General features: G+C 48.6%; 1 long non-coding RNA gene across 1 annotated transcript in view; it reads right to left on the bottom strand.

Moving 5' to 3' along the window:
- The window catches only part of LOC147132618 (uncharacterized), a 385,135-nt gene that overhangs the window by 343,996 nt on the left and 32,964 nt on the right, over positions 1–8,175 (bottom strand). The gene's annotated exons all lie outside the window — the stretch shown is intronic.

The following is an 8,175-nucleotide window of genomic DNA, read 5'->3' on the forward strand; positions in this document are numbered from 1 at the left end:
TAGACGAGATTCTCTACAATCACATAGGTGTCGTCATCTGCTTTTAAGAACCATTCTGCACTGTCCAGGTGCTGGAGGTAGATGTACTCAAAGGCACGGATGGTCTTCCAATACAAGTACTCTCGTCCTTCACTGACATTCAGTTTCACGGTTGGGAAATCAGTATGAACAGAACTCATGTAGAGCACTATGTGACAGCGCTTTGCCCATGTTTCCTTAATGTGCTTGGTCCGGGACTCCATATTCTTCGGGCCAGTCATGATCCAACACAAGATACGGGTTGTTGTTGAAGAAGTTGTTGTTGAGCTCAAGTTGACACCTGGATGTCAGACAAAGAACGGATCATGAATGTGCCGTACAGAAGAACCAATTAATTATCCATTCATCCATTATCGATACCGCTTCTCCTCACAAGGGTCGCGGGGCGTGCTGGAGCCTATCCCAGCTGTCGTCGGGCAGTAGGCGGGGGACACCCTGAATTGGTTGCCAGCCAATCGCAGGGCACACAAAGACAAACATCCGCACTCATAATCACACCTAGGGGCAATTTAGAGAGTCCAATCAACTTACCCTGCATGTTTTTGGAATGTGGGAGGAAACCGGAGTACCCGGAGAAAACCCACGCAGGCACGGGGAGAACATACAAACTCCACACAGTGAGGCGGGTGTGCTAACCAGTCGCCTGGTGCCGCCTTCTCCAATTCATCATATTGTTAAATAAATAAAAACTGACCGTCATGCCCTGAAACCTTTACCAGTCTGCGTCGTCAATCACATTTATACTGAATGGTATATGGGCTTTTTCTTGTATAGCGCTTTTCTACCTATGGTAATGAAAGCGCTCCAAGTACTGTCTCCTCATTCACTCATTGATGATGCAGCATCAGGAGCAAATGCGGGTGCAGTGCACTATCTTGCTCAAGGACACTTTGACATGGTCACAAGGGCTGAGGATTGAACCCACAACCTTTGGGTGGGGAGATGACTACTCTACCAACTGAACCATGCTGCCCCATGGCTATGTATGTCATATAAAAAGAACACCATATCAGGGGTGGAATGTTTTTGAAACCAGAAAAAACATTTGATTCAACTGTTTTAGTGTCTTGTGCAGTTCGACACGTGCGACTCGCTTTATTTTTATTTTTTTTTCACGGAGGCAAAGTAATGTATACGTCTGAGCAGCAAGTAGCACTATTGCACCTGAAACTAAATACCAACCCCTGAATGCAGATGACGAAGGACTTTTGTGCGACAACTTGTGATTTGTGAGTTCATTTAATCTCTCTTGATCTCTCTTTTCTGTTGCTACAATGCATTGAGCCCCATTTAAAGGAGAAATCAACACAAACATATTTTTTTCAAGAATATGTTCCCAGCAGGCCCACTAGTTAAAACACGGCATTCTGATTATTATTGCGTTTGTGGAATATGAGTTCAGCAGCAAAATCCACCCCTTTTTAGCCATTTCAGGGGGCGGCCATTTTGTCACAAATGACATCACAACTACTCAGGGCTCAGGGTATGACCAATCACAGTTCGCCTGTTTTCTAATGCTGAGCCGTGATTGGTGGTTACCTGAGCCCTGAGTAGTTGTGATGTCATTTTCAGAAATGACAAAATGGCCGCCCCCAGATATGGCTAAAAGCGGGTGGATTAACTCTTTTTTACATTCTCTTTCAGCCTTATGAATGGCTGGATGTGATCTAGATTACATTACAAATTTTGTTAAGTGGACTAAATTTCAATTTCATTCTCCTCGTGGTGAGCTACCAACGACCAATTACGATTCCTAGGACCATTACAGGACAACGCGTGATCCCATCTTCACTGTTGACTTGTTCCGACTCCGAGGTCGCAGTCGGAATTGGATTGCTTTCTCTTGCTCCGTCACAGAATAAAAATGTGTTGGTCCTGACTCCTGGGCTGACCAATGGAAGCGCTCCCTGGACCGGGCGTCTCCGACATCCGTTCAGAGACTGACTGTTCGGATATTTATTTTATGCCCTCCGAAAAGGCTCATCAGAAGCACACAATGTTACAACTCGTGTTTGTCTTTCTTTGTTTATTGAACAAAGGACCAAAGGTCATAAACCTAAAACAAACAGATAAAGGTGATTTCACAATGATTCAGTTATGTTTTTTTTTTTTTTTTTTACAATTACAATTACAGTTTTATTTATATAGCGCATTTCATAACAGCTAGAGCTGTAACAAAGCACTTTACAAACAATACAATAAATAAAACAAAAAGAATAAAAGGCTGTGATACATCCATCCATCCATTATCAATACCGCTTCTCCTCACAAGGGTCGCGGGGCATGCTGGAGCCTATCCCAGCTGTCGTCGGGCAGTAGGCGGGGGACACCCTGAATTGGTTGCCAGCCAATCGCAGGGCACACAGAGACAAACATCCGCACTCACAATCACACCTAGGGGAAATTTTAGAGAGTCCAATCAACTTACCATGCATGTTTTTGGAATGTGGGAGGAAACCCGAGTACCCGGAGGCACGGGGAGAAGACTGTGATACATGTATTCATAAATATAGATATAAATAACATATAAAATAAAAATATAAATAAAGCCAATAAATAAATAATAAAACACTATATACAATTGACACCGGAAAAGAGCAGAAAATTTCAGGTCTGATCAAAAGCCAGAGAAAAGAAATGTGTCTTCATCCGGTTTTTAAAAATGGACAGAGAGGGGGCTTGCCTAACAACCAACGGGAGGTCATTCCAGAGGGAAGGACCAGCAGTCGGAAAGGCTCGATCCCCTCTGAGGCTCCGCTTGGTCCTCGGCACCTCGAGCAGCGCCTGGTGCGTAGGACTGGAGGAGCTCAGAGAGGTATGCCGGGGCCAGGCCATTTAATTATTTATAGATGAATAGGAGAATCTTAAATCGAACCCTAAAATGCACTGGGAGCCAGTGAAGGGAGGCCAGAATTGGTGTTATATGAGGCATGGATGACTGTTTCTAAGTGCTGATGGGAAAGGAGGAACTTTACCTTAGCCAGATGTCTAAGGTGAAAGAAGCTGGACTTTACAACAGCGCTGATTTGCTGGAAGGCAGCGGGTCCAGATGGCATCAGCCCCCAGCTCCTCAAATTCTGCGCAGACCAGCTGTGTGGAATTGTCCAGCACATGTTCAACCTGAGCCTGAAGTTGGGCAGGGTCCCCCAGCTATGGAAAACATCCTGCCTGGTCCCGGTGCCAAAGACCCCCCACCCGAAGGAGCTCAACAGCTTCAGACCAGTGGCGCTGACGTCTCACATGATGAAGACCCTGGAGAGACTGGTCCTTGTCCACCTGCGCCCCCTGGTGAGCTCCTCAATGGACCCACTCCAGTTCGCATATCAGCCTGGCATCAGTGTGGCTGATGCCATCATCTACCTCCTCCACACTTCACTCTCCCACCTGGAGAAGGCGGGGAGCACTGTGAGGATCATGTTCTTTGATTTCTCCAGTGCTTTCAACACCATCCAACCCACCCTACTGGGAGACAAGCTGGAGCGGCGGGGGTGGCCCACCACCTCACCACATGGATCCAGGACTACCTCGCAAACCGGCCACAGTATGTGAGGACACAGGACTGTGTGTCTGACGTGCTCCTCTGTAGCACGGGGGCCCCACAGGGAACTGTCTTGGCTCCCTTCCTGTTCACCCTCTACACCTCGGACTTCAACTACAACACCCCTACCTGTCACCTGCAGAAGTTCTCTGACGACTCTGCGATTGTCGGCCTCATCACAGGCGGAGATGATCGGGAGTACAGAGAACTTACTCAGGGTTTTGTGGACTGGTGCCAGCAGAACCGCCTCCTGATCAATGCGGGGAAATCCAAAGAAATGGTGGTGGATTTCGGTAGGCGCCAGCACTCTTCACCTGCACCAGTGAATATCCGGGGAACAGATGTTGAGAGAGTCTCAACTTACAAGTACCTGGGTGTTCATCTGGACAATAAACTGGACTGGTGCGACAACACAGACGCCGTCTATAGGAAGAGTCAGAGCAGACTCTTCCTACTCAGGAGACTGAGGTCATTTGAGGTTCAGGGGACACTCCTCAGGAATTTTTATGACTCGGTGGTTGCATCGGTCCTCTTCCAGGGAGTGGTCACCTGGGCAGGCGGCGTCTCGGCCCGGGACAAGAAGCGGCTGGACAAACTGGTCAGGAGGGTCGACTCTGTCCTGGGCTGCTCCCTGGACTCTGTGGACTCGGTGGGGGACAGGAGGATGTTGGCCAAGCTGTCATCAATGCTGGACAACCCGGACCACCCCCTCCAGGGAACCCTAACATCACTCCACAGCTCCTTCAGTGACAGACTGTTACACCCTCGCTGTGCAAAGGAGAGATTCCGCCGTTCCTTCTTGCCTGCTGCTGTCAGACTCTTTAACAAGAACATTGTGTAGTCTCTACAAACTGGCGGACATTATTGCAACTGTGCAGTCCTGCACCTGAGCTCGTATCGTGCAATACCCAATATTCCCCACTACTGTAATACCGTGCAATACTCAACATTCCCCACTACTGTTAGTCTAGTTTTATTTTTATCCAATGCTGTCACTTACATTTCACTACAGCACTGCAGCACTGTCACTTACTTAGAGTAGTTTTTCCTCTGTACTATGTACAGGCCGAAATGAGTGTTCCTCATATTTTTTATGTAGATGTAGGTTGGTGTGTATATACATGTGTATATACACATGTTACTGCGTATATTTACATAGGTTTGATCCTGAATGTTTGCCGTCAATGTTATACATTAATGGCCACATTATGCGACCTATATCTTTGCTGCTGTAACAATGAAAATTTCCCCACTGTGGGATCAATAAAGGCATTCTTATCTTCTTATCTTATAATGTTTGAACAGAGACTGACAATGGCCTCTGTAGTGGATCACCTGGTGCAGATAAACATTCTGAGCAGCTGGAAACCAGGCTCCAGAGCCACACCTTAGGACAATTGCCCCGCTATAGTAAGACGGAAGATGGTGTGTATTTCGAGTGGTTGTCACCTCGCTTCTTATCATGTCCCATTTTTGTTTTGGTGAGAGTTATATCTTTCTTAAGTGAGTAAGGCGTTTTTGGACCAATAAGGTGATAAACTCATGCTGCAACATCTTAAATAAGTCAAAATTTGAAATTTTAAAGATGGAAAGAAAATCCACATATCCAGGTATCAAACAGGTATTGCCCATGACAAAACAAAAAACCCCAACAAAACACTATAAACCATCGACACTGTGCCTTTTTACCATAATGAAAGCCAGACAAAAAAATATTACAGGTAAATGTTTTTAAGTGTGACTGTCCACGGAAAGTCCGGTTGCCATCCATCCATCCATTATCTGCCGCTTATCCAAGGTCGGGTCGCGGAGGCAGCAGCTTCAGCAGGGAAGCCCAGACTTCCCTCTCCCCTGCCACATCTTGCAGCTCTTTTGGAGGGATCCCAAGGCGTTCCCAGGCAAGCCGGGAGACATAGTCTCTGCAGCGTGTTCTGGGTCGCCCTCGGGGTCTCCTGCCAGTGGGACATGCCCAGAACACTTCACCAGGGAGGCATCCAGGAGGCATCCTTATCAGATGCCCGAGCCACCTCAACTGGCTCCTCTGGGATGGCCGAACTTCTCACCCTATCTCTAAGGGAGAGCCCGGACACCCTGCGAAGGAAACACATTTCGGCCGCTTGTATCCGAGATCTTGTTCTTTCGGTCATGACCCACAGCTCATGACCATAGGTGAGAGTAGGAACGTAGATCGACCGGTAAATTGAGAGCTTCGCCTTTCGGCTCAGCTCCTTCTTCACCACGATAGACCGATACAGAGTCTGCATCACAGCAGACGCTGCACCGATCCGCCTGTTGATCTCCCGTTCCATTCTACCCTCACCCGCGAACAAGACCCCAAGATACTTGAACTCCTCCACTTGGGGCAGAATCCCATCCCCGACCCGGAGAGGGCACGCCACCCTTTTCCGACTGAGGACCATGGTCTCAGATTTGGAGGTGCTGATTTTCATTCCGACCGCTTCACACTCTTGAGTTGGGGATCACCACATCATCTGCAAAAAGCAGAGATGCAATACTGAGGCCACCAAACCGGACCCCCCCGACTCCTCGGCTGGTCCTAGAAGTTCTGTTCATAAAAGTTATGAATGCTTATTCATAAAAGTTATGAACAGAATCGGTGACAAAGGACAGCCTTGGCGGGGTCCAAACCTCACTGGAAACGAATCCGGCTTACTACCAACAATGAGGACTAAACTCTGACATCGGTGGTACAGGGACCGAACAGCCCTTATCAGGGTGCTCGGTACCCCATACTCCCTAAGCACCCTCCACAGAACTCCCCAAGGGACACGGTTGAACGCCTTCTTCAAGTCCACAAAACACATGTAGACTGGTTGGGAGAACTCCCATGCACCCTTGAGGACCCTGCTGAGGGTGTAGCGCTGGTCCGCTGTTCCACGGCCGGGACGAAAACCACATTGCTCCTCCTGAATCCGAGATTCGACCTCCCGATGCAACCTCCTCTCCAGCACCCCCGAATAGCTTTTTAACTACCTCGGCTACTTCAACCACAGATATAGGAGAGCCCACCTCGGAGTCTTTAGGCTCAGTGGAAGACGTGTCGGTGAAATTGAGAAAGAGATGGACTCAACGTCCCCCGTCTCCCCCGGGACGTGGGAAAAGTTCTGCCAGAGGTGGGAGTTGAAACTCCGTCTGAAAGGGGATTCTGTCGGACGTTCCCAGCAAACCCTCGCAATACGTTTGGGTCCGCTTGGTCGGACCAACATCTTCCACCACCATCGGAGCCAGCTCACCACCAGATGATGATCAGTTGACAGCGCCACCCCTCTCTTCACCCGAGTGTCCAAAACATGCGGCCACAAATCCGATGAGACGACTACAATCGAGTCGATCATCGATCACCAGAGCCCAAGCTATGTGTGGAGGTGAGACCGACTATATCTAGTCGGAACTTCTCAGCCTCACACACCAGCTCTGGCTCCTTCCCTGCCAGAGAGGTGACATTCCATGTCCCAAGAGCTAGTTTCTGTTGCCGTGGATCGGACCGCCAAGGTCCCTGCCTAGCTCGGGTGCCCAGCTCACACGGCACCCGACCCCCTTGGCCCCTCCCACCAGTGGTGAGCCCATGGGAAGGGGGTCCCACTTTACCTTTTCGGGCTGAGCCCGGCCGGGCCCCATGGGTGGCAGGCCTGGCCGCCAGGTGCTCGCCAACGAGCCCGACCTCCAGGCCTGGCTCCAGAGGGGGGCCATTCATTTTATTCTTCATAAGGGGTCATTTGAGCCGTGCTTCGGTCTGGTCCCTCACCTAGGACCTGTTTGCCATGGGTGACCCTGCCAGGGGCATAAAGCCCTAGACAACTTAGCTCCTAGGGACATTGGGACACACAAACCCCTCCACCACGGTAAGGTGACGGCTCATGGACAGTTGCGTATTTCATTACTCAAACTTTATATAGTCAAGTGTAAACATGTCGTTGTTCCACAGACCGTGTCCAAAAATCACCTCATTGGGAGCTAGTGCAACCTCAGTATGAAATCTTGTTGGACTTGATTTACTTGGAATGGATCCAAAATAGCAGGCACCAAATTGTTTTTACTCTAACAGATTGTCCACATGTGTGTGATGTAATATTGAGGTAAAGATTTGAGGTGATGCAGAGTTGTGTAGAATAGGCAAAAATTGTACTCAAGAAAAGGAAAAGCAGTTTTTCAAATACTTGCTTGAGTAATAAGTATTCAGTGATAAAAGATACTCAAGTGCAGAGTAACTAGTGAATAACTATAGATAAATAATGTTTTAATCACGGCATGCACAAATAGAAAAAAAATATATAAAATAGGAATGTGCAAATTCATATTTACAGTGTGTGTGGTGTGTCTATGCGAGTGGTCATGTCATGTCATCTTCCAAACCGCTTATCCTATATAGGGTCGCGGGGAGTTGCTAGAGCCTATCCCAGCCGTCAATGGGCGAAGGCAGACTACACCCCGAACTGGTCGCCAGCCAGTCGCAGGGCACACATAGACACTGTCACTGAGCGGGAATCGATCCCACGCTGCCCGCACACAACTCAGGCGTGTGTACCACTACACTATCAGCTCCAAACCGCTTATCCTATACAGGGTCGCGGGGAGCT

Source organism: Filicampus tigris, chromosome 18 (assembly GCF_054856515.1).
Source record: "Filicampus tigris isolate MCC_2025a chromosome 18, RoL_Ftig_1.0, whole genome shotgun sequence".
NCBI lineage: Eukaryota > Metazoa > Chordata > Actinopteri > Syngnathiformes > Syngnathidae > Filicampus > Filicampus tigris.